The sequence below is a fragment of the Panthera uncia genome, chromosome A2, assembly GCF_023721935.1.
Source record: "Panthera uncia isolate 11264 chromosome A2, Puncia_PCG_1.0, whole genome shotgun sequence".
Lineage (NCBI taxonomy): Eukaryota > Metazoa > Chordata > Mammalia > Carnivora > Felidae > Panthera > Panthera uncia.
The window spans coordinates 76,159,890-76,184,484 of record NC_064816.1 but is presented as its reverse complement, the minus strand read 5'-3'; the positions used below and the strand labels follow the sequence as shown (position 1 = coordinate 76,184,484).

Genomic DNA, 24,595 nt, shown 5'->3' with positions numbered 1-24,595 from the left:
TAGAGTTTGCAGAATCAGATGGAAAATATCTACAGCGGTAGCCAAAAAACCAAATAACCTATAAAAATGCAAATAGTTTTTGAAATTCTTTAGGTTGTACTGTATTATAAAGGAACACAGCCAAATGAAATGTGCTAGATGGAAACTGTGGCCTTCCCATAGAAAAACCTGTTTCACAAAGGCTTTGTTATTTATTCAAGATGTTCAGGCTCAGATATTATATATTCTAAATTTATTAAGCTAGTCTAATTCTATATCCATTTGTAGCTAAAATTTACAATTCTTTATTACCTTGGTTAATGCTAAGGGTCTACAGGTTGAGGGAAAGTGCTGGAGTTAGGAAATTGAGACTTTGAGGCCCAGGACTTGAATCAAAATGCCATATACCTGGCAAAATTCACTGGCCTAACCCAGTAAGACATTCCCCAAAGATGTTAGACATTGTACCTTCTCTATAGTGGTGTCTCTGACAAGCAACTACAGGGTTCTTTTTTTAATTTGAGAGAGAGAGAGAACGTGCACGTGTGAGAGAGCCAGCACAGGTGGGGGAGGGGCAGAGAGCCAGGGGGAGAGAGAATCCCAAGTAGGCTTTGTGCTAACAACAGAAGTGGGGCTCAATTCTCAGGTTCGTGAGATCATGACCTAAGCTGAAATCAAGAGTGGGATGCTCAACCAACAGAGCCACTCAGGCGCCCTGCAACTACAGAACTCTTGAGTGAGACCTTGCATTAAGGATCAGCGCTACATGGCAGAACATAAAATCTGACTGTATCTGGTACATCCTAAGCAAGAAAATACTTGCTAGATTTATATAGTGTCCACAACTGCTAAACGGTTCTGTGTAAGACTTAAAGGAGGAAACTTTAGCAAGACTAGGCAGCTGTGAGAAACAAAAGCTGGAGAAATACTGTACAGTGCACTTTAAAATCTAAGAAGGTAGCGCTCACGTGTTTCACTGCAATTAAAAAAATACAAAACAGAAGTATATGAGATTTTATGGACAACCCAGGGTATACTGCAATTTAGACTCCTACTCAGTCTATCTTGTGAAATCATCAGTAAAACATTGCTTATTTATGCCTCATGAAGTAAATTCTTTTTGGGAAATGTGATTAAGTTTACCAACCCTGTTTTACATTTTGGCATGAGTCTAAGGCTGCCCATGGAGGGCAGCTATATTTAGGGTGTTTCATGCATGGATGACCAATTTTTAAGTCCAATACAGTCTTGGTAATTGCTTTATAAAATGCTTACATCTCACTGAAGAGTCCCATCATCTTAAAATAAAATCTTGACAATGTTTATTATGTCATATTAACTTCACTGGTAGTGTTAAATAATAATAAAAAAAAGCATTTAATTAGTAATTTGTGATTCCACTGCAGTAAAAACTTACTTAGTAGTGCTGTATTTTGAAGGTTAAGTTTTTCCAGCAAGGAGGCAAATCTCCTTCCATTAATTAATGTCACTTCTATCAGTTTATTCTGTTTGAATACTGAGTACAATACAGGCCTGGGCTCACAATTTACTTATTGGCCTAGTAGTTTCCAAAATAGGGTACTGCCAACATGATACTTGAGAGAAATACTGTTGTATAACCAGCTACTTAACTCTTGATAGGTAAGAGATTAACTCCTAGAGAAGTATGCATTAAATCAAAGTTGGTATGTCTGTATTTGCTATATGTGGTGATGGAGCTTCTATAATTATGTTTTCTTCCTAGATGTCTCTAACATAATTGGGTATAAAGCCCTATTCTAATAGTTTAAACATACCAAAACAATTTTTACATGTTCTTATAAATTCATTTTAATGATGACATATTACTCCATGTATTGGCTGTGACAGGATATATATAATTATTTGCCTATTCATTAGCTACCTCTTAAATTATTTGCATTCTGATCTGGCTAAGCTGGTTTCCCTTTTTTCTATGTACCACCTGATCCCTCCATCAACAGCAGGCTCTCTGGTAAACTAGTTGCCATTTCAGCATTATTTGGTTTTAGAGGTTTTGTGTTCAAAATATTTCCTTTCCTTTAACTGCTCTAGTCCAGGATTCCACTTTGTTGTCTGGGGCCACCCAGAAAATATTCTAGCCTTTTCACGCCACAGTCTTCAGTCACATGGGGGCCCCCTCAACCATTCCATAATTTTATATAAAACTCTAACTCCCAGGCTATAAAAACCCAGCCTGTGCTTGCTGTGTGTCGTTTGTCCATTTCTACCCTAGTCCTTTTTGGGGGAAAAAAGGGTACATCTCAATTGCATGCATGTATGATCATAGTAACTTAAAAAGTTCCTGGCTAGAGATTTAATTTGGTCTTCCCATAATGCTTTATGGCATCTCACATTGTCACTGAGTGCTTCTGCTTGGCCAAATAAAACAGCAAGTATTAAAATACATGCATACTATACCCTGGGGATGGAGAAACTTCATGACTAAAGTTAAGAAATCATCGAAACAAAGATTTAAGTTTACTGCAACAATGGTATGATCATATACTTAAATGTATAGTTTTAGTGTTACATGTTTCCATCTTACATCTCAAATAGCTCCTAAAACCTGCCACTGTACTTCTAGTAGCTAACGTAAGGAAAGTGTTATTTTATGAAAATGTTCCCATACATTTGAAAATAACACTGACAAAAAAACAAACAAAAAACCCCAGTAAGGTTAAATTTCTCAGTTTCTTGTTTATGTGGTTAGTTTACCTGTGGAGTGAGTTACATATCCTAATAACCCACTGTGTTTGCCACTTACCTACCCAATTCCTCATTTTACTTTTGTTTTTGTGGGACAGAATCAATTTAGGATATTGTATTTAGTTCTACAGGTCCAGAAGAAAAAAAGAGCTATCCAAAGGTGCAATAAATTGCCCCAACATCATAGTGGTTATTTAAACAGAAATCAATTACTTTTTAGGCAAACTAATGTTTGCATGATGAGGGAGATGAAGTAACTAACATTGGATACCTCAGAGGTTTTTATGTTAATCCCAAATTTTATCAGTCTCCACTAATATTTGTTAAGTTTATGCTTGCTGAATGGAGCAAGACTGACCATTTTGATAGCCCAAAGATACACCTGGCTCTTTTAAGATACACAATATGTGTACCTGTGTGTGTGTGTGTGTGTGTGTGTGTGTGTGTGTGTTTAAAGTAGGCTTCATGCCCAGCATGGAGCCCAACAACTCATGACCCTGAGAAAAGACCTGAGCTGAGATCAAGAGCCAGATACTTAACTGACCGAGCCACCTAGGCACCTCAAAATACACTTATGTTTAAGGAGCACCTGGCTGGTTCAGTTGGTGGATGGTAAGACTCTTGATCTCGGGGTTGAGTTTGAGCCCCATGTTGGGGGTAGAGATTACTTAAAAATAAAGTCTTAAAAAGATATGCAATATTCGAAAGGAATTTTAATGAGGCATTCTCTTGTTCATATATTTGGCACTTGTTGTAAACTCTGGTTCAAGGAATAGTGATACCTTAGATGACACTCTAGGGGCAACAGAGACCGTCAAATGATAGACAACAAAGAATGAAGGCCAAGGGGCGTCTGGATGGCTCAGTTGGCTGAGCATCTGGCTTAGGCTCTGGTCATGATCTCACGGTTTCTGAGTTCAAGCCCTACATCGGGCTTGCTGCAGTCAGGACAGGGCCTGCTTTGGATCCTTTGTCTCCCCCTCACCTTGACCCTCCCTCATTGTCTCTTCCCAAAATAAATAAAATATTAAAAAAAAAAAAAAAAAGAATGATGGCCAAGTTCTTCTCTTTGACAACCATAACTCCATTCTTATCTCCACCCTTGAGTGCTTATATAGCACACTATTTTTAACTTCAGCCACTCAAATTACTCAATACCTCTTCTAACAGGAAGAACGAGTTACACAATGGAATGTTGGAAGGACTAAATTCCACACCTCATTTATCCTTTCAGCCATGAATTTATTGGGTAGAATAAGTTAAAATACAGTCCTGTTAAAAATATTTTTTTCCTGGGGTGTCTGGGTGGGTCAGTTGGTTGAGCACTTTGCACTGACGGCGGCGTGGAGCCTGCTTCGGATTCGGTCTCCCTCTCTCTGCCCCTCCCCCATTCGTATGCTCTCAAAAATAAACATTGAAAAATTTCTTTCCCACACAATTGCTTATTTGATTCATTTACTTTTTAAAAAAATGTCAGTATTCTTTTTAAAAAACTTTTTAACTTTTACTTATTTTTGAGAGAGAGAGAGCATGAATGGGGGAGGAGTAGAGAGGGAGACACAGAATCCGAAGCAGGCTCCAGGCTCTGAGCTGTCAGCACATAGCCCAACACAGGGCTCGAACCCACGAACTGTGAGATCATGACCTAAGCTGAAGTCGGACGCTTAACCCACTGAGCCACCCAGGCGCCCCTAAAAAACTTTTTATTTTAGAGCATGGGCATGAGCTGGGGAGGGAGGGGGAGAGGGAGAGGGAGGGAGGGAGGGAGAGAGAGCGAGTGAGCGAGAGAGACTGAATCCCAAGCAGGCTCCAAGCTCAGCACAAAGCCCAACCTGGGCGGGGCTTGATCCCATGACCCTGGGATCATGACCAGAGCCCAAATAGAGTTGGATGCTAAATCAACTGATCCACCCAGGTGCCCCTATTTATTTACTCTTAAATGCAACTCTGTTGTCTTTTAATTTTCACGTTAAAAAATCCCATAGCTAGTGATGTGGACTACTACGTTTTCTAATTTGGAGAAACCCAATACTTTAACTTAAAAAAATACCCAAGTCCCCCAAATTAGTAAGTGATTTCTGCCCAGTGCTCTGAATGTCAAAGTGAAGAAATTCAGTGAAGTGAGGGAGGGTATCAGGGAGTTAAGTATAATTCTCAGGGTAGCCAAATACCTCATCATGTAAATAATGGTGCCTATGAATAGAGGAACAAGATCCCCACTATTCCTACCTAGTATTCAGCGAAATGCAGCCAAGGAACTAGCTTGGCAGAATCAGAAGGGAAAGGCCTGGTTGAATTTAACTTTAAGGGAAATTAAATTTTATTTTCTCTTCCTGGTTAATCTTCTGAATATAGTGACCATGGTGGAAGTTACTCCAAACTAAAGGACATGTTCAGAAACAATCTCTCTCACACAATGTTTATTGCCAGCTTGATGAAAGACATTTTTGTATTTACTCTATTTTTTCATATGTATCTCCGTATGCTCTGGCTGTATTATTGACTTTCTGAAGCAATTTGTATTTCTTTGTATTAACTTTTACCAATCTAAGGTGAGGACCTCAAACATACAGCTCAAGACACCAGACTTAAGCAAACTGATGTCTCTCAGGCTAAAGGCATACTAACCAAGAGACAGGTGTGTTTGAAAAAGAAAAGTAATTTATCATTTTATGAAGAAAAGAAACTTAAACCTCTTGGTCAGTATATTACCTCCATGACTCTACAGAAAGTGTAATTATACTCATAAAGTTACTTGGTGAACAGGATACCAAAATATGGAACTATGTGATGAGAATATTTACTGGCATTAAGACTGATTTTTTTTTTTTTTTTTTTGAGAGAGAGAGGGAGGGGGGGGGGGGGAGGGGGCAGGCAGCAAAAGAAGGAGAGAGAATCTTAAGCAGGCTCCATATATCCAGCTCAGTATCACAACGCTGAGATCTGACGTGAGCAGAAATCCAGAGTCAGACGCTTAACCAACTAAGCTACCCAGGTGCCCCTAGACTGAATTTTTTATATTGAAGTGCATCCTGGAAAGTCCTAGCTCATGACTTCTACACTTTAGATCCACTACTCTTAAATTACTAGTATTAAATGAAGCAATGCTTCTTTCTACTCTGAGTTGTACTTCTAGGATTTAAAATTACTGGTTTGAGCTTTAAGGGAAAACATTAACCTTAGTTAAAAGATCACACTGTCTAAACATATCAGAATGATTCCTTGTAAAAGTAGGATGAAATGTCACTGTTTACCAGTTGATAGCTTCTCCCCCCCCCCCTTTTTAAATGTTTATTTTTGAGAGAGAGCGCGCGTGAATGAGTGGGGCAAGGGCAAAGAGAGCGGAGACAGAGTATCTAAAGCAGGCTCTGTAACAGCGCAGAGCCCTATATGGAGCTCAAACTCAGGAACCTTGAGTTCATGACCTGACCTAAAGTCAGATGCTTAACCTACCGAGCCACCCAGGCATCCCTCTCCCCCTTAAATTTTTTTTATTTTCTTATTTTTCAGTTACAACCCCAAGATCAAGAGTCCCTTGCTCTAGCAACTGACCCAGACAGGTTCCCCAAAGTTCCTCCCCTTTTAAGATGTTCATATATATTAAAGGTGGGGAGTTCAGAAATAAGGCACTAAACCTAACTACCCTTAAAAACAAACTAAAAAGCACACAGACTGGTTTGCAGACTAACAATATTTGGCTCTTACTTACTAGAGAAAAAAAGTTCAGTCCATCAGAATATTCTACATTTCTTTGAAAATAAATTGTTGCTGTTACTGATGAAGTCTTGAAGAAGAAATGTAAGAAATGGTTCATGACAATAGCACTTCCAAGCTTCTTAGGTTGGAGAGATCTAATGTCAGCAACACTTCCCAAAAAAGTGAAAAAAATATTGTTTTTGCACGGTAGCTTCACATAGGCATTTTAGTGAAACACTTTTCATATATCTATATTTATTAAATAGACATTTGCATGAAAAGTACTGGAGGTTTGTCAAAAATGCAGATTCCTGGGTGACAGTAGTTCAGCATATGGTTCATCAGGAATTGCTACATCCTATGAAAATTATGAATGAGGATACCTAACATCTTGTTCTGGGGGATGTTTGGGTGTGGAGCTCAGGAATGTATAATTTAATAAGCTTCCCAGATAATTATGGTGATCAAACTGGCTTGGGAACACTGACTTGTAGCATTTTAACATTCCAGTATTAGGGAAACTAACTTTAAAAAGTGGATTTTTTTACAAAGGCTTGGTAGTCATGACCTAAAACCCTGGGCTTAAGAATTTGCCTTTACCACGGGGCGCCTAGGTGGCTTGGTTGGTTAAGCAGACTGATTATCAGCTCAGGTCATGATTTCGAGCCCTGTGGTAAGCGAGGAACCTGCTTGGGATTCTCTTTCTGTCTCTCTCTCTCTGCCCCTCCCAGGCTCTCAAAATAAACTTTAAAAAACTTGCCTTTAATGAAAAATGGATTATGAGAAATGGACGACCAATTAAGTTTTACTTTGAGAATTAATTGCTTTATGTTTCTACCAGTTCTTTATGTAGTATCTACAATTAACAATTTGGAAAATAAATTTGATGGTATGTAACAATATAGCATTCTATATTTAATATTACAAATCTTAGAAATGATTTTTAAATTAGTGCCACACCTTCCCAAAGAATATAAAATTGCTTGTGTTCCAGGAGATTTGTTAGCACGTTAATGATTCGTTTATAAAAATGAGAACTAACAGGGCACCTGGCTGGCTCAGTTGGTGGAGTGAGTGACTCTTGATCATGGGGTTGTGAGTAGAGAGTACTTAGCTGACTGAACCACACAGACACTCCTACAAATAATTTTTTTTTAAGGGAATGACAGTAATCTGTTGATTGCAAACCATTCAGAATGTAGGCTAAATAACTTTCCAGCAGAGATAAACATATATTTTCACCAATGCCACTGTGGGATGTTGTGCATACTGGTAAGCATTTGTGGATCTCCCATCTGTATTTCTGGGTCCACAGCCATTCTTTTGAAAAAAGATGCCAGAATCTAGGCACTTCCATCCTGTTAAGAGGGGGTTGTTGAACTGTTCAAAAAAGTTAGCGATGGAAAGTTCTCTTCTTTAAAGTACCTTTACAGTTATTTTTCTTTTTTATGCACTGGAAAGGGAGATTAAATGTGAAAAATAAGAATTTATAATCAAACACCAGAGGAAAGACAGGAATTTTCAATATGCCTAACACAACTTAACACTCTTTTCAGAGGCTTTTATCTGCAAATGATAGAAGTACCAGGATGTCTGACCTGGGATCATTAATCTCTGGAGATAATTAATTGCACCTGAAGAAACCTAAGAGGACTAGATAATTTTAAGGATAAGGATGACTTTGCCCTTGGGCACAAATCATTTGCAATTTTGTTTTTCCTAACTTTTAACTACAAAAATTCATCTCTAATCCTCCTTCCTTCTCTTCACAGTCAAGAGATATTTTGCAGATTTATACTTGTAACAGAGAGAAGATACCTAATTAAGCCAAGTGTACATAACCTAAACATTGTTTAATTCTTGGGGAAAGCATGATGGCAAGGTTTGCCCTAGGTATTAATGCAAGCACTATGCATTTATCTCAGGGAGACACTGAAAGTGAAAGTGCCTTCAGGGACTGACATTCTAACAGAGTGAGGAGATTCTAAATAATTGTAACAAACTACAGTAAGTGCTATAATAGAGCTGGATGAAAGGTACATGGAATTTGAAAGAACAAAGGACTGCTCGGAAAAAACACTAGAGAAAGCTTCCTAGAGGAAAAACACTTGAACTGAAGGGTGCATTCAGACGGAGGAGAGAGGGAGGGAGCACTTCAGGAAGAGATGATCATACAAAAGGTAGTCTGAGAAAATAAAGTATGTTTGGGGAACTGAAAGCAGTAGTAATATGGGTGGAAGCAAAAGAAGGAGCAACTGAATCTGGAAAAAAGGGAGCCAGATCACAGAGGCCTTGTTTGCCATCCTAAGGAACAAGTACTCCATTAAGGCATTTCTTTTTTTTTTTTTCTTTTTCATTAAGGCATTTCTACTAATATCAGATTCACATTTTAGTAAAATCACTTTGTAGGATGACAGATGAATTTGAAGGGACACGACTATAGCCAGGATAAGCAAGGAGGCCACTACATGGTTATAAAATAATTAATTTCTTTGGCAAATATTCAGGGTGACTGTCTATTCAATGCCGGGCCTGAAGTAGTGGCAGTGGTGACAGGAGACCAGGGCAGGCAGACCAAGAAATAAAGTGGACATTAAAGTAGACATTACTTAGGAACATAATGGACATATGGTGTTAAAGGACTGGGGATGGTTCCAAGGTTTCTGACAAGCTAAGACCATAACTGGCTTTAGTTTGTATCTCATTTTTTAGTTAATATACAAGCATTTTCTGATACTACAAACTAGAATATCTAAAATACCACCTTCTGGTAGTACATGCCTGTTGCAGAAAATCCATCCGTAAGCCTACAACCCAGAAAGACTCAGTGAAACTATTCTACTTTACCTATTTCTAGAATACTTACAATGTACAAAAGTCCCACAAAATCATAACCCTATTTTTGTTACCATTTCTTTGTAGTATGTAATACTTCAAAATGATTGTTTGAAAATAATTTTAATGGCTGTTATTTATGGACTTATCCTAATTAGGTAAGCCTTTTACACATTTGTTTACTATTAAGAATGACTTGTCACAAAATGAGAGTTGAGATACCGGAGTGATTCCTAAATAATCCAAAATGAATTCTGAACAATTTTTCATTATTCCACAGCAAAACAAAAAGAACAATGTGACAAGTTTTTCAAAAAGACATTAATTTTATTTTTTAAAGTTTGAGAGTGCGTGTGCAAGTGCGCAGGGGAGGGACGGAGACAGGGAGACAGACAGGCTCCCACTCAGGCTCTGCAGGCTGAGTCCAGCATGGGGTTGAACTCATGAACCCGGAGATCATGACCTGAGCCAAAGCCAGAATCAGAGGTATAACCGAGTGAGCCACCCAGGCGCCCTACGACAAATTTATTTTTAAAATCCTATGTCCTTATTTGCTGTTAATAACTATTTTAAAACCAAGTGCTGACCACACTCACTATTTTAAGAACTAAAACTGGCAACTATGTTGATTTCCATTTTCCCTTATTATTTGATTCATTCAAGAAATCCCAAAATCTGGGAACCAACGGATTTGACTAGCTTGAAAACCCTGCCAACTCTTTCGTCTGTCTTATAAAAGAGATTGATACATTCTACCAAAAGAAACACACACAAGAGTTTCCTAACTGCTTTGTTGATTCATATCCTAGAGATCTAGATAACACACATTGATAGGTTCTAAATCTTTGAAGTTATCCTGTTTTCAAACAGCAGCTCTATATTCAAGGGATAGAGAATGTGAACCTTTTCCATGTTAACCATTCTAAGCTCATGTGAAACACAAGACCTACATTATGAAGTTAGTGGTTTAGAGGAAACAAATCTAACCTGCTTGTTGAGAAGCTAGATCTAATCACTGACAGATTCTAATACACAAGGGAGTTACCCAGGCACCTTGACAAAGACTGTTTATTATGATTAATAATTATAACTCTGTTCTTACAAGCACTTTTTTCTCAAGTAGCTCAAAGCCTTCTGGTATACAATGCCTCCTTGATGAACAGTAACAACTGAATGAGCAAGAAAATAAGGCCTGCCAAGTAAGAGGGAGAGGCTACAAAGAGCATGAATAACCAAACTCTAAATAATGAAACTACTTTCAGATTCATAGATTTTTCAAAATTTTTATTTAAGTTCATACGTAATTAACATACAGCATTATATTAGTTTCAGGTGTACAAAAATCCATAGCTTTAAGTCTAAACAGTTTGTGATGTCAAAACTTTTCCTACTCCTCTCTCAATCCAGAGAGCCAATACCCTACACATTTACCTTCATCTGGTCATTATAACAGAGCCCTAAGTTTAAAAAAAAAGTTCAATGGTCTGACTGTACTTACTGAGTTCTAAAATACCAAATTTTATAATAGTTACAAAGATATCCTTTCCACTGCAAATTATTTTCCAGAGTATTAAATTCAAACTCCATGCACAAATGCTTAACTGTCTTCTTCCCATCTCCCCAAGCCTTGTTCCATGACTTGATTTTTACAATCTGGTTCCTTCATTTTACTTTGCTAATTCATACTTAGAACGATTATATTTTAATTTAGAAATTAGTTATTTCATAAAAATGCATGGCATGGAAAAACTCTTTCAGTTTATTTGCCAATGTAAAATTAATTCCAGGGAATATATGACTTGTTTGACTGTTTTAGAAATGGAAAACATAATCTAAGTATTGTCTAATTTTCAGGGGAAAAGCATGATGGCAAGGTTTGGTAAGGGAGGGAAGAAGTTTATGCATAGAAAACCAATCAGCTGCACAGACAACTTAACTATGAGTTTAAAGAGTTCAATCTTAAAAACAAAACTATAACTTTATTCTAGTCCTCCAATTAAACTACTCTTGAGTTTAGTCCTAATCCTTGACCATAATTTGTTTTGCCATTTAGCTGATAGAAAAAAGGCAGAGATTACACAGAAATGATTGTAGGTCATAGCTATTAAGATCTAATGATAGGGGCTCCTGGGTGGCTCAGTCAGTTAAGCATCCAACTTCGGCTCAGGTCACGATCTCACGGATCCGGAGTTTGAGCCCAGCATTGGGCTCTGTGCTGACAGCTCAAAGCCTGGAGCCTGCTTTTCATTCTGTATCTCCCTCTCTCTCTGCTCCTCCCCAGCTCATGCTCTCTCTCAAAAATAAATAAATGTTAAAAAAAAATATCTAATGATAATTTTGATTTTTATGACCTAAACCTCACTCTTATGATTTTAGTGTTTGTTTTTAGTTTCTGAGACAGCTATTTGGGCCTAAAGGTATGAATTAGGAAGTACTCTGCTACCTACATGCAACTTAAGAGGTCAGTTTACTTTGTAGCTTAATACGAGGAAAGTATGAGTCTTGATTTCCTTCTCAATTTAAGTAAGCTAACTCCTGGTCATCTTTATAGAGGCTAAGCACTTCTATAATACAAAACTTTGATGTGTTATTATAAATAAAATTCATTCTTGCCTCCAGAAGCAAGGATAACAAACTTGGAACACCGATACATGTGTACTTACAGAAGAATATACACTGTTACATTAACTACTGAAATTGTGTAGTTGTTAAGAGGGAAGCCGGTAGAGTACAGAGATAGAAAAAATGGAGAGGGCAGTAAAAATAGGAACTCAAAATTAAGGTGCTCACTTTAGGTTAATGATCACCCAAGAGATCAAGACAGAGAATACAGAAGTATTAAAAACAAAAATGGGGGTGCCTCAGTTGGTTAAGTGTCCGACCTTGGCTCAGGTCGTGAACTCAGTTTGCAAGTTCAGGCCTATGCTATCAGCTCAGAGCCTGGAGCCTGATCTGGATTCTGTCTCCCTCTCTCTCTGCCCCTCCCCTGCACCACTCTATCTCTCTTAAAAAAATTTTTTTTTAAAAACCCAGAAAGGACTTATTTAACATAAGCATTAAATGACTAGATTCATATAAGAAATGAAGGTAAAGTAGGATCCAATTTGAAAATACCTAGGAAAATAAATTACTGAAACCTGAGTTATTTTGATGGGTATCAATTTCTTCATTTGTAAGAAGGGCTAAATCAAAAATCCATCTCTTCTATCCCTAAAAACAAACTGCTGTAAGATATACCATAAAAGCAAAGATAATACAAGTTCAGCTGAAATAAAGTATAAATGGTATTCATTCTTAGCTAGTTCTGACATTTAGTTATATGTAAACATTTAGAAAATAGGAATTTGGTATCTAATATAAGCTGTCCCCCACCCCAAATGTTTTGAACTACACCAATATGACTACATATAAATATAAAACACACACACACAAAGGAGACACTGGATATAAACGGCCTATAAATCAAACTTTGTTTTTCGAAATGTTTAACTGTTGGAGCCAAGGAACCTTCAGAAAAAAGGAATAAGCTACAGTAATATACAGCTCATCCAGGAAACCATTATTTGGTGACATCTTACATGATGAAACAAGGACTTAGATGTATCTTTATTTTAAAAAAATGTTTTTTAATGTTTATTTTTGAGAGAGAGACAGTGTGAGTGAGGAAGGAGAAGAGAAAGGGAGAGACAGGATCAGAAGCAAGCTCAGGCTCTGAGCTGTCAGCACAGAGCTCGACACAGGGCTTGAACTCACAAACTGTGAGATCATGACCCGAGCCAAAGTTGGATGTTTAACCGTCTGAGCCACCCAGGTGCTCCTACATCTTTATTTAAAAAAAAAAAAAAAATCTTAAAAAAATTCACACAGGGGTGCCCGGGTGGCTCAGTCCTTTAAGTGTCTGCCTTCAGCTCAGGTTCATGAGTTTGAGCCCTACATCGGGCTCTCTGTTGTCAGCACAGAGCCCACTTCAGATCCTCTGTCCCACCCTTTCTCTCAAAAGTAAATAAAAACTACAACAAAAAACAAAAAAATCCCGCTAATGATACCACAGTTTTTCCTCTTCCAAGTCAATGTCCTAACTTAACTGGGTATTAGTACATAAGTTGCTTCTGCTTTCTAATGGGTGTGCTCCAAGATGTATAAATGGGTAAGTTCTTCTGAAATATACACTGTAAAATGGTGAGAACATGGAAGTCACCTGGAAAATATGAGAAATGTCTACACAGGACTATATTCAAGTCACAATCACAAGTTTGTTACAGCAGTTTTATATGGCCAGATAATGTAATGTTTAACAATAACCTCTTGTTCATACAAGGATAGCATTTATACATTACAACAATTTGACTGTTAGGATTTCTGCTAATTGCCAAATGTATATATTTTGTTCTAAAGCCAATTAAAAAATATACTTGGCATGGACATAATGAATTCAAGATATACAAACCTGAAATCTGAAGCCTCTTAATAAAGGTTTTTGGGCTAGAATTTTAATAAGGAAAGCAGGGGTCAAGAATTATTTCCTTATGCAGCAGCAAAATTACAAATTCTGGCTTTTGCTATATAGGTAGACACAGGTTGCCTGTGCTACATGTATTTTCAGCATAAAATTTAAAATGCCAGAACTCTACTAAATATCCATGTTATTAATGGTGGCTATCAATTACTCACTATCTAATGCTGTCAGGAACTAAGTTACACATTTGCCAATTGTAGCTCGTAGGGGCGCCTGGCTGATTCAGTTGGTAGAGCGTGCAACCCTTGATCTTGGGGTTGTGAGTTTAGCCCCCACCTTGGGTGCAGAGATTACTTAAAAATATAATCTTAAAAAAAAAAATCAAAAAAAGAACATGTGTTTTAACAGGTGAGCATAACTGGGAAAGGAAAGTCATCAGACTTGCTCATACTTGCTCTCTCATTCCCTCTTTTTTCACGTCCAACCAGGAAGAAAAAAAATGCAGGAAGAAAAACAACACGGTAAGAAATCAAATACTTTCTCTAACCCTAATTCCACTGAAAACTGAGATAAGGAAGATTAGAAATGAGATCAATAATCTAATACATGACAGACTTTTTACTAATGGCCCAATTTTCCATTTGGAATTAGTTGGCACTATCTGGGTTCCAGGCCTATCCTAAGACTTATACCAATCATTTCCCTCTTTAAGAATATTTTCTCAAAACAGAAAAGGAAAAAAAAAATAAATAAAGGCTTGGGTACTGGCAAAGGACTCTAAATGAAAAAAAAAAAAAAGAGAGAAAAAGAAATTATTTGGTCACAATCCACCCTCTTTTCTTGTTTTATCTCTCAACGTACTGCATACAAGCTTAGTCAAATTGGTTTCCCATATTTTAAACACATGTTCTCTATTCCTGTTCTATGCCTTCACATGTAAAGCTATGCCAACTACAAATATGTTGTGCTTCACTGCCCTTAACCTGTCACTATTGAAATCCACAAATATTTTGCCTTCTAGTCCAAAAATTTGATTTCCTTTGACAAACACATTACCTGTGGACAGGGGTTTTGCCTGAATGTTTATAGTACATACCCATATGGCTTAATCCTAAACTACATTATGAACCATTAGAGTAAGGGCCCAGTCCTACATTGCACAATGACAGATACACAGAAACCAGATTTGAGAGCTAACAGCACTGGCAAAATAAGTCAAAAGTGGAGGGAAAAAAGATCTCAGTTTTTAACATGATGGTATAGAATAAATCAGAGCATGCTGCATCTAATTTATTTTACTGACTTGCTATTTTATGGTAAACATAAAGTATGGCAAAATTTTCAAGCACCTGGCATCAAAGGAGATTATCTGTTATTTGTGCAACAAAACTAGGTGCCTATTACATGCCAGGGACTTTGCACTTTAGCTACAAAAATGAATGAGACACTGCCTATCACTATCTCCTACATGAATAGAAAAGAGGAACATAAACCTGACAGTGTGATAGGTACAGAAACAAGAAGAGGGAAGATATCTGGAGATAAAAAAAAAAATAATTGACAGTTTATAACAAGTCAATAACTGCCCCTGAGCTCTCACTTCTCATTTAATCCCTATTACTAGTATGATAAAGTAGTTACTATTTTACCCACTCTATGGATTACGAAACTAAGGAGAGCAAACTACCTAGTTTCACTGAAGTGGAATATCAGATACTAAAACTTCGGTCATTTTAACTTAGTGATATTCATGATCATGATCCTCAATCTTTGGTGAACTAATTGGAGTGCTGTAAGCAAAAAAGATTTACTTTGGAAAGATATTTGATTATATGAATTACACTAAAAGGGTAAAAGAGAATCATTATCAAGAAAAAAAAAACTCAAGAAGGAAAGGTGACAGAAATAGTTCAGTTTTGAATTTGTTTAGTTTCAATTCTGGATTCCTCAATAGGTAAAGATGTGGGAACTGATTACCACAATTGGTGAAAAGATGGCTGGGACATAGTACTGGGAAAATACCAAAAGTTAAGAAGCAGAAAAAGAAACTCATTAAAACAGAAAAGACAGAAGTAGCAACTAGCAGAGAGTATTTAGCATATCAACTAGAGAGTTTCAACAATGTATATTCTAAGGAATAGAAGACCACCCACATCTGGAGCACATAATACAGAACTTTCACAAAATGTTACAAATGCAGAGAATTGCATCTAAGTCTTTCCTTATTCCCTAGGAATAAGAATATTTACATAGAAGACTGGGTCGGGAAAAGGAGCCAGTTAGCTTTTAGACATTTAAAAAACCCACAGGTGCCTGGGTGGCTCAATTTAAGTGACCAATTCTTGATTTTGGTTCGGGTTATGATTTCACGGTTTTGTGGGTTTGAGCCCCTCTTTGGACTGTGCTGACAGCACGGGGCCTACTTGGGATTCTCCCTCTCTCCCTCTGCCCCTCCCCCATACTCCCTCCCCCCACCAAATAAACGAATAGACTTTAAAAAAAAACAAAAAACCCAAAGGTGGCACAATGAACCCTGAGTTCTGATGTTATTACAAGATCTCCTCTCTCAGTAATTTAGTTTTTAAAGGACTCTTCAATCATCCATTTGATGTATCCTCATATTTTTACTCCCATTTGCCCTTTAACTGGCCATGAGAACATGCAAATAAAGAGAGTAGCCACAGAATATCTTGCACAGATGTGGTCAGGAAAGTTGTGTTTGGGACAGAGGAGAGATGCCTACACTACCATACTATTATTGTTATCATATGAACTTGAGAACAGTGAATATTTTTTGCTGCCTTTTCATTCTGTAGGTTTCATCTACAGAATGAAAAAAAGGGGGGGCATCTCTTGCTATCTAAAAGAAGTTTCTTCAGAAAGCAGTCGGCACCTTAGCATAGCCTTCCTTCATAGAAAATGTAAATACTAGGGATAAAACTAAACTAGAGGAATAGGTTCCCCCTTTATCTAAAAACATTGAAGTTTATCAGAAAGACAACAGGAACCAGGCACTGGGCATAAGGTATATGTGAGAGAGGTGCAAACAGGCCAGAGTGGATTCATTTTTAACATGTAAAAAGGTTTATAAATTCTTACAAGATTAGTTAAGTTCTGACATGCCTATAGTAAGAATTGAAGTGTCTAACAAATCAATATCAATTTCCCCTAGTCCAGAATTGGATATATTGCTAAACCAACTTGTGTTCACCAAACATGTGTGTTACTTTACCCGTCAGGCATCAAGTCACTGGTGGTGGAAGCAACATGGTTTGAAAAGGTTAATTAAGCAGTGCGTGGTTTTCAGTTATCAGAACTAATTTGTACTATTTTACTAAGGAAAGAGAGAACCTAAATGAGGTGAAGAAAAGCCGAAAACTTCAAGTTTAAAAACAAACTAAAATCCTAACCTAAGACAACTAGGCTCAAAAAAATTTCCACTCGGGGTGCCTGGGTGGCTCAGTAGGTTAAATGTCCAGACTCTGCACCGACAGCGTGGAGCCTGCTTGGGATATTCTCTCTCTCTCTCTCTCTCTCTCTCTCTCTCTCTCTCTCTCTCTCTCAAAAAAAAAAATAAAAAAAAAAAAGTACTTTAAAAGGCTACCATTTTTGTGCGTTATGGAATAATCCAACAGTAAAAAGTATCCTTAGGGTAGTTACGAATAAAACACATTTTGCGGGATGCCTGGGTGGCTCTGTCAGTTGGGCATCCAACTTCCGCTCAGGTCATGATCTCACAGCTTGTGGTTTTGAGCCCCACGTAGGGGCTCTGTGCGGACAGCTCAAAGCCTGGAGCCTTCTTCAGATTTTGTCTCCATCTCTCTCTGCCCCTCCTCCCACTCATGCTGTATCTCTCTCTCTCTCTCTTTCTCAAAATATAAACATTAAAAAAAAGGACCCTGTGTTATTATCCTTACTATGACCAACAAGACTCAGGTACTAAGTACATACTGGCATATAATTTATTTATTCATTTTATTTTTTCCTAACTTTGTTTCTTAAAATTTTAAGCGTAGTTGGCATACAATGTTACATTAGTTTCAGTATACCACATAGTGATTTGATAAATTTATACATTATGGCACAAATGTAGCCTATTGTCTCCATGCAAGACTATTACAGTATCATTAACTATATTACTTATACTGTATCTTCCATATAATTTTGCCATCCAAAAAAGGAAAGCAAATGGAATCTGTTCCCTCTTTTAAGTCTAAAATGTGGACATGTCCACTCCTAGCCATATCTGTCTATTAAGACTGAATACATTCAGCTTTGACGCTCATCTTTTTAAAATGATTTTTCTTGAAAAAGTTTTTTCACTCCAAATCCAAGCAACACGCATGGATGTTTTTGTAATGTGTTACGTATCTCCTCCTTATATTCCATTACTCCTACTCTCATTCAGGATCTTACTCCATCTACATTAAGGGCTCTTTAAGAATTAGTCCCTTCCTCTAAGGTTGAAAGTAGGTGAGATTTAAAACAAGTCCAAATATACTTCACTGTTGTGTGTCTTGGCTTAAAACGAAGTCTTCATTCAGACAGTGTAAACTAGGACAAGGAATATAAACTTTGGTAAAGTCAGAGAGGTGTTGAAATCACTGCTCCACCAACCTCAGGTAAGATTAGCAGGTAACTGAGACAAAGTATATGTAACAGTATCGAATATGTTTCTGGGCATTCCTTTTTTGGGGGCAGGGGATTCACTAGCAGTTAAAGATTTCTAGTGCTTAAATTAAGCTTTCCCAACATTTCCTCTCCAATTCCACTAGTATCAATGACCTGGTGTGGCTTACTTTGCGAACTTAAGATTTTATTTCATTTTTTAAGTAATCTCCACGCGCAACGTGGGGCTTGAACCCACAACTCCAAGATCAAGAGTCCATGTGCTCCACTGTCTGAGCCAGCCAGGCACCCCTTACTTTGTTAATTTAAAACAAAAACTCTTGTTATTCCTAAATCCTTAATTCTTTGTTATTCCCACACTTAGTAACCAATGATCTTTCCTTTCTTTGATGGTAACTGTTAGCAACAAACCAACCTATACACAAAGAAATGGAAGTGGCTTTAAAACTTCACTTAATTTTAAAAGGTAGAATAAAGGTTGGGAGAAACTAGCAGGTAAATATTTTGACTGATATAAATGCTTCAAAAGTTGTAATTACAAAGTAGTTTATCTTGTCAACCTAAATGAAAATGTAAAGCCTAGGAATGTTTTGTGGGTCTTAAATATAGTAGGAATGCAAATTATTTTGTTCATATTAGAGCTGGAGTTTCTATCTGTCCCAGGAACAAAAGCAATCAGAGGGGAAAAACAGATTATAGCTTTAAATCTGAGACACAAGCATCAATATACTTTAAGAGGGCGTTTTAAAAATACTTTAGAGGATAAAGAATATTAAAGTGATATAAATCTCTTGGAATAAATTTATGTGTAATTTAAACTCCATTTAAGTTTGTTGTAAGAAATATCATTTATTCTAGGTTGATAACCAATTTATTAGGACCAGTTCTATAGAAGAGATAGTTAGTTGTTCAGTGAAGGTATACCCTGTACCTCAAAAGGACGATGCTGACCCATACTGCTGTTTCGTGGTATGCTTACAACAAAGGAGCAAACAAAAAGCAACCCCAAATCCAATTTTCTTTTATAAAAAATACAAATGCAAGGTAAACTCTGCATACTTCAATGCTTATGGCAAACAGAACCAATGAAGAGGAAATACCAGTATAAAATAGTTTAAGAAAACAAAACATAATCACAAGCTCTAAATAGGACATAGTTGGCAAACTAGATGCATTCAGAAATTTTGTTGTTTAAACTGCCATTCACTTCGAGCAAAGAAAGGACCTCCAACAGATTTTTCAGCTCTTCGTCACTGGCTCCATTTTTACATTTGATGCTGAAATTTGCAGTTCACACAGAATATTAAAAGCTCTTTTTACTATATCTACTGTTAAATCATTCCAGAGAACAGAATGGTGGGCTCTATAATCTTTTACTAGCCTTCTGTTTGCTTCATTCAGGTAGAAGCAGAATAGTTTCTCTACTTTCCAATTCCAACTCCATACTTAAAGATGTTTCAAACCTGAACTGAACAATCAACAGGGAGACTAGAGGCCTGATCTTTTTGAATAGCAGAGGGCAGGTAGCTTTCAAAATGTTTTCTTCCTTTTTTAAAAATTTATTTATTTTTGAGAGAGAAAGGGAGAGAGCGAGCACACAAGCAGGGAAGGGGCAAAGAGTGAGACACAGAGGGAGGGACGGAGACACAGAATTCCAAGCAGGCTCCAGGCTTTGAGCTGTCAGCACAGAGCCCAATGCTGGGCTCGAACTCAAGAACTGTGAGATCATGACCTGAGCCGAAGCTGGATGCTTAACAGACAGAGCCACCCAGGCACCCCTGAAAATATTTGCTGAATGCTCAAGAATAAACTTAATTTCCTCTTTCAAGACAACCAATCAAGTTCAAGGTATCCACAACCCTGGAAGGTTTTTTGAGCACTGTTTGCAAATACAGATTTCAGGTTTAAAATCAACATAACACCTTGCACAGAAAGGGATAGCATTATATTCATTTTTTAGAAGTTAAACTAATCAGGTGATACATATTTACCCCTAACATTTTAAGGTATATATTTAATGGTTCAAGTTCAATTCTGAAACATAAATTTTTTCATTCTAAAAGGACACTGAAGTCAGAGGTGGGGCAGAAAAAATTCCATATAAAAACAAAATCCAGGGGCACCTGGGTGGCTCAGTCAGTTAAGTGTCCGACTTCAGCTCAGGTCATGATCTCACCATTGGTGAGTGCCAGCCCTGAATCAGGCTCTGTGCTGACAGCTGAGAGTCTGGAGCCTGCTTCAGATCGTGTCTCCCTCTCTCTCTGCCCCTACCCGGCTCATGCTCTCTCTCAAAAAAAAAAAAACAAAAAAAAAAAACCCAAACAAACATTAAAAACAGGTTAAAGAAAACAAAAAACAAAATACAGTGAAAGTCTATTTTCTTACTTTGAACTCGAATTTCAAAAGACAGATAAGGACTACTCAAAAATACCCCAAAAGGCTTTAATAGCAAACAAAAACATCACCAACGTTTACGTTTATAAAGCCCAAATCTGATTCCTAGAATTTTTATTGCGGAGCTTCATTTTGTATGCAATTCAATAACTCCTGTTATTGGAATGCCAACCTCACAATACATACATGTAGCTACTAGAGGCTGGCAAATGGGACACTTATCAACAACAGCAAGAAAAATAACAAAACCTAAACTCAAGAGCAAAACAAATTGGGTCCTATAGTATCAGAGCAAGCAGTAATACATACTTTGATAAGCCCCAAACACATCAAGGAATTATAAACCCAAACAATCAGTTCATATATTGTTGAAGTTTGCAGGTTAAAATGTCCTCTAGATTTGAGAAATATGGATGTTAAAAAATAAGGTCAGTTTTTTCTTCCCAACTTTCTGGAGGTAGAACTATCCCATCAGGAGCATCTGCCCTGACATCTTATAACCAAAAGGAGAGGAAACCTGCTTGTGAGCCTCCCTAAACCTTGATCTCCTCTCCAAACCCTGGTGGTCAAGGGCATTTTTGAAAAAGTGTGAAAGCTACATTTTACAGTTTGGATTATCCACTCTATTAATGGAGTGTTATCTTCCCCAGAAACAAAAAAACAAAAAACTTGTACACCTGAATGCCAACTAAGTGTCAAGCAATGGGCTGGGTTATCAATGTCAAGAATTGGCTCATTTCACTTGGGATTAAGGATTTGGAAGAGTTTTGGGAGGCAAGGTTCAAGTTAACCAGGAGTGGGAAGAAGTACTTCAGGTAGGGTGGACAAAGACACAAAAGTATGAAACAGCACAGCACTCGGGAGGTACTTTAGCCCACTAGGGTTGGTCTGCCATCTGAAGCCAGTGATAAAAACTATTCCCATTGTAAAAGAGATGAGAATGTGAACAAAAATAGATAAAGGAAGGTTGGGGCATGGTTTACTCAAATAATGAAACATAGGAAGAGAAGCAAAAATTTTTTGAGGGAATGGGTGAAGAAAATTCTTAGGAGTCTAGTACAAGCTCAGTATTTTTATGGGAGTTCAGGAAGCCTGTGGTCCCCCTCCCTAAAAACCTTAACTTTGCATCTACAGCTGAGAAGAAAATTTAGGCTCTAGTGGAGAATAACAGGCATGAATAAAATTGCCCAAAGAGTACATTAACACAAAAAGGTAGTCAAAGTAACTGCAAGTAGTATTTAAAATGACACAGAAATGTAAAGAAAAACTAGAGCTCAAGATTTAGCAATTAGGAACAATGAGGACACATGTTGATGAAAAACTCAAAACATGGATGTGTTTCTATTAGTCTGAAAAATGGCTTCTCTTCCTTATTAAGGCAGAGTGAAGCTAGGAAGACCACGAAACCTTACAATCTGACTTCATATTCCGTCCCTCTTTCCTAAGTCAAAATAAAAATTGCTATGACAGTAAGGGAGATATAACTTACACATGACAAGTAAATCCTCGAAGATATTCAGTTCTTATAGACAGAAGGCCCATTTTATATTCACAATGGACATGACACACACTTTGAACTCTAAAATCTTTCTTCTTCTATATTAACAGTTTAATTACAGAGTTTTTAGTTCATTCATATTGGTAATTCACTGAAAAAGAAAACCACAGAAACCAGTAAGGGTTTAAGTATAAACAAATGAATTAAAAATTCAATCTTGTTTTCAAACTATCAAGTCCACAACTAACACTAAAGATGGTAACATAACCTGGACCCCAGATTAAAACCCATCTTTTCAGGTTCAGCAAACATTTCCTCTTAGCACCAGATGTGTTCTGTCAAAAAGCAAGCCAGGTTTCAGTGCAAATGTCTTTGTTGTGTAACTCCCAGCTCAACACCACCCGAGGGGAGAAGCCTTTTAAATCTTGACTAGTTTAGTTGATGGCTACAATGCTTGTTTGGCCAACTGGGAATTATCAAAAACAAAAATAGTCTTTCTTACTGAGTCTACCAATATAGACCTTAAGAACTCTTGAACTAAAGACCTTCAACCAACAAGGTTTCGGAAACTAAAGTTCATACTTCCAGAAAAGTGATTAAAGATGTAGGCTTCATAACGGTGCAGGCTTCTTAATGAGTAACATTTACCGAAAGTGAATTCATGTTTTATTTTTAAAAACCATAGTTAAGAGGGCGTCAGAAAGACGAAAGTACTGAAAACATCCTTACAACTTCATACAGATCACAACACTATCGCTTTTATTGTTATTACTGATCATGCCTAAATTTAGAAAGAAAAGCAAATCCGCTAAAATTACACATTCTTGTAGAATACACAGATAAGGAGGATACGAGAACAGAGTACACAGGAAAGGAACAGAAAGCCTGAAAACGGTCCTCAAAATTCAGATGGCAAATTCCCTGTAACTTCGGAGATTTTAAGTGTTCCTGGGTGTTTACACCTTTTACCTTTGCTTCCAAATTTAGGAAACATTTTTCTACTAAGATCTGAGAAATTTTACGTCTTCTCAAAAAATAACTGATACCGCTTGTCGTCGTGGGCCAGGAGCTAGTCTGTCCCCTCTTTACTCAGTCCAGAGGCCCTCAGGGACTCATAGTAGATTCCCACATTAGGAACCTGCCACCTTACGTAAGTACTTTGCAAGGAGAGAGGTAGATAAGAAAATAGGGCACCAAACCTTCTCCTCCACCAACAGCCGTCACACCCAAAAGGAGTGTCCCTCCAGGGGCTTTCCCCTGGGAGCCGCAACTGTAAGCCGTATGGGGGAGGGGAAGCGCTCTCAAACAGTCATCTCTTCCTCTTCAGGCCGCCAACGCCGACCGCACCACAGTCTCCTCCGCCCAAGCCCTTTCCCCTCCCCCGCCCCAGCCTGGGTCGGAGCCAAACCCCACAGGAATGCAGCCCGGTCACATGCGCTGCGGCGGCGGTGGACGTGCCTCTCCCCCCGCGCCCCAAGGAGACCCAGCGCCATCTTGCCCTGACGCAGTTACAAAAGTCATGAGAGAAATGGTGTCTCCTCGTCCGCGCCAGCGCCCCAAGGTTTCGCAGGGGCCGAGCCGGGGCCCTCACCTCGCGCAGGGACAGGAGAAAATACTCAGGGAAGAGCCTTGAGATTCTCTTCGCCACTGCTTGGGTTCCATACCGGCCGCGGCAGCAACGATCACCATCGTCACTTCTCCCTCTCTGCCTTTGCAACAGCCTCCCCCGACGGCTCTGGCCCCACCCGCTGCTGCAGCATGAGGTCATCGCTAGCCAATCACTACTAGCCCGACAGGACACATCAGGCACTGATTGGCCGCATGGACCGCCTCTGCCTCTCCCCACTCCGCTTACCAAGCGCTCCGGGTCTCTGCGGAGCAAGAAGACGGAAACCGCCATTTCAGGGAAAGACCCCGAAAACAAGAACCGGAATCACAATGTTATTTTAGTGGGGAAACCCTTGTTTTATTCTTTGGCCTCCCCCTTTTTTCTTCGAGATAACCGTCTCTCTGTCCCTCCCTCGTTTAATCACCGCCACATAAAGGTTAACTCCTCCCCACCCCGCACATTGTCCCGCCGGCGGGGAAATCCTTCCCCGGGGCCAAGAGAAGTAGGAGGCAGCGACGGCAACTGCACCGACGGCAACGGCAGCTTTTTACCCCGATACACGGTGGCAGGGAAGCGGCGCTGACGGTGGCTGTATTTTTCCTGCTGCTTCTCCCCCCGACCTCTTCCGTTTCTCGCTCCTCCATCGAGACGGCGCTGGACGCTCCAGCTCCGCTTTTATCCGGTGCCCGGAGTCTGCGCACTGGAGCCTCCTCAGCCCCTAGTGGGCGTCGAGTGACACCCAAAACGAGTTCACCCAGCGCTGGAGGCCAGA

General features: G+C 38.5%; 1 protein-coding gene and 1 long non-coding RNA gene across 2 annotated transcripts in view; both read right to left on the bottom strand.

Annotated features, from left to right (window-relative positions):
- The window catches only part of SRPK2 (SRSF protein kinase 2), a 389,837-nt gene that overhangs the window by 9,445 nt on the left and 355,797 nt on the right, over window positions 1–24,595 (bottom strand). The window lies entirely within an intron of this gene.
- The window catches only part of LOC125930786 (uncharacterized), a 30,108-nt gene that overhangs the window by 5,128 nt on the left and 385 nt on the right, over window positions 1–24,595 (bottom strand). The window contains exon 2 of the long non-coding RNA XR_007460242.1: window positions 1–24,595. This exon is cut by the window's left edge and continues 5,128 nt beyond it. This is a non-coding gene — a long non-coding RNA (uncharacterized LOC125930786).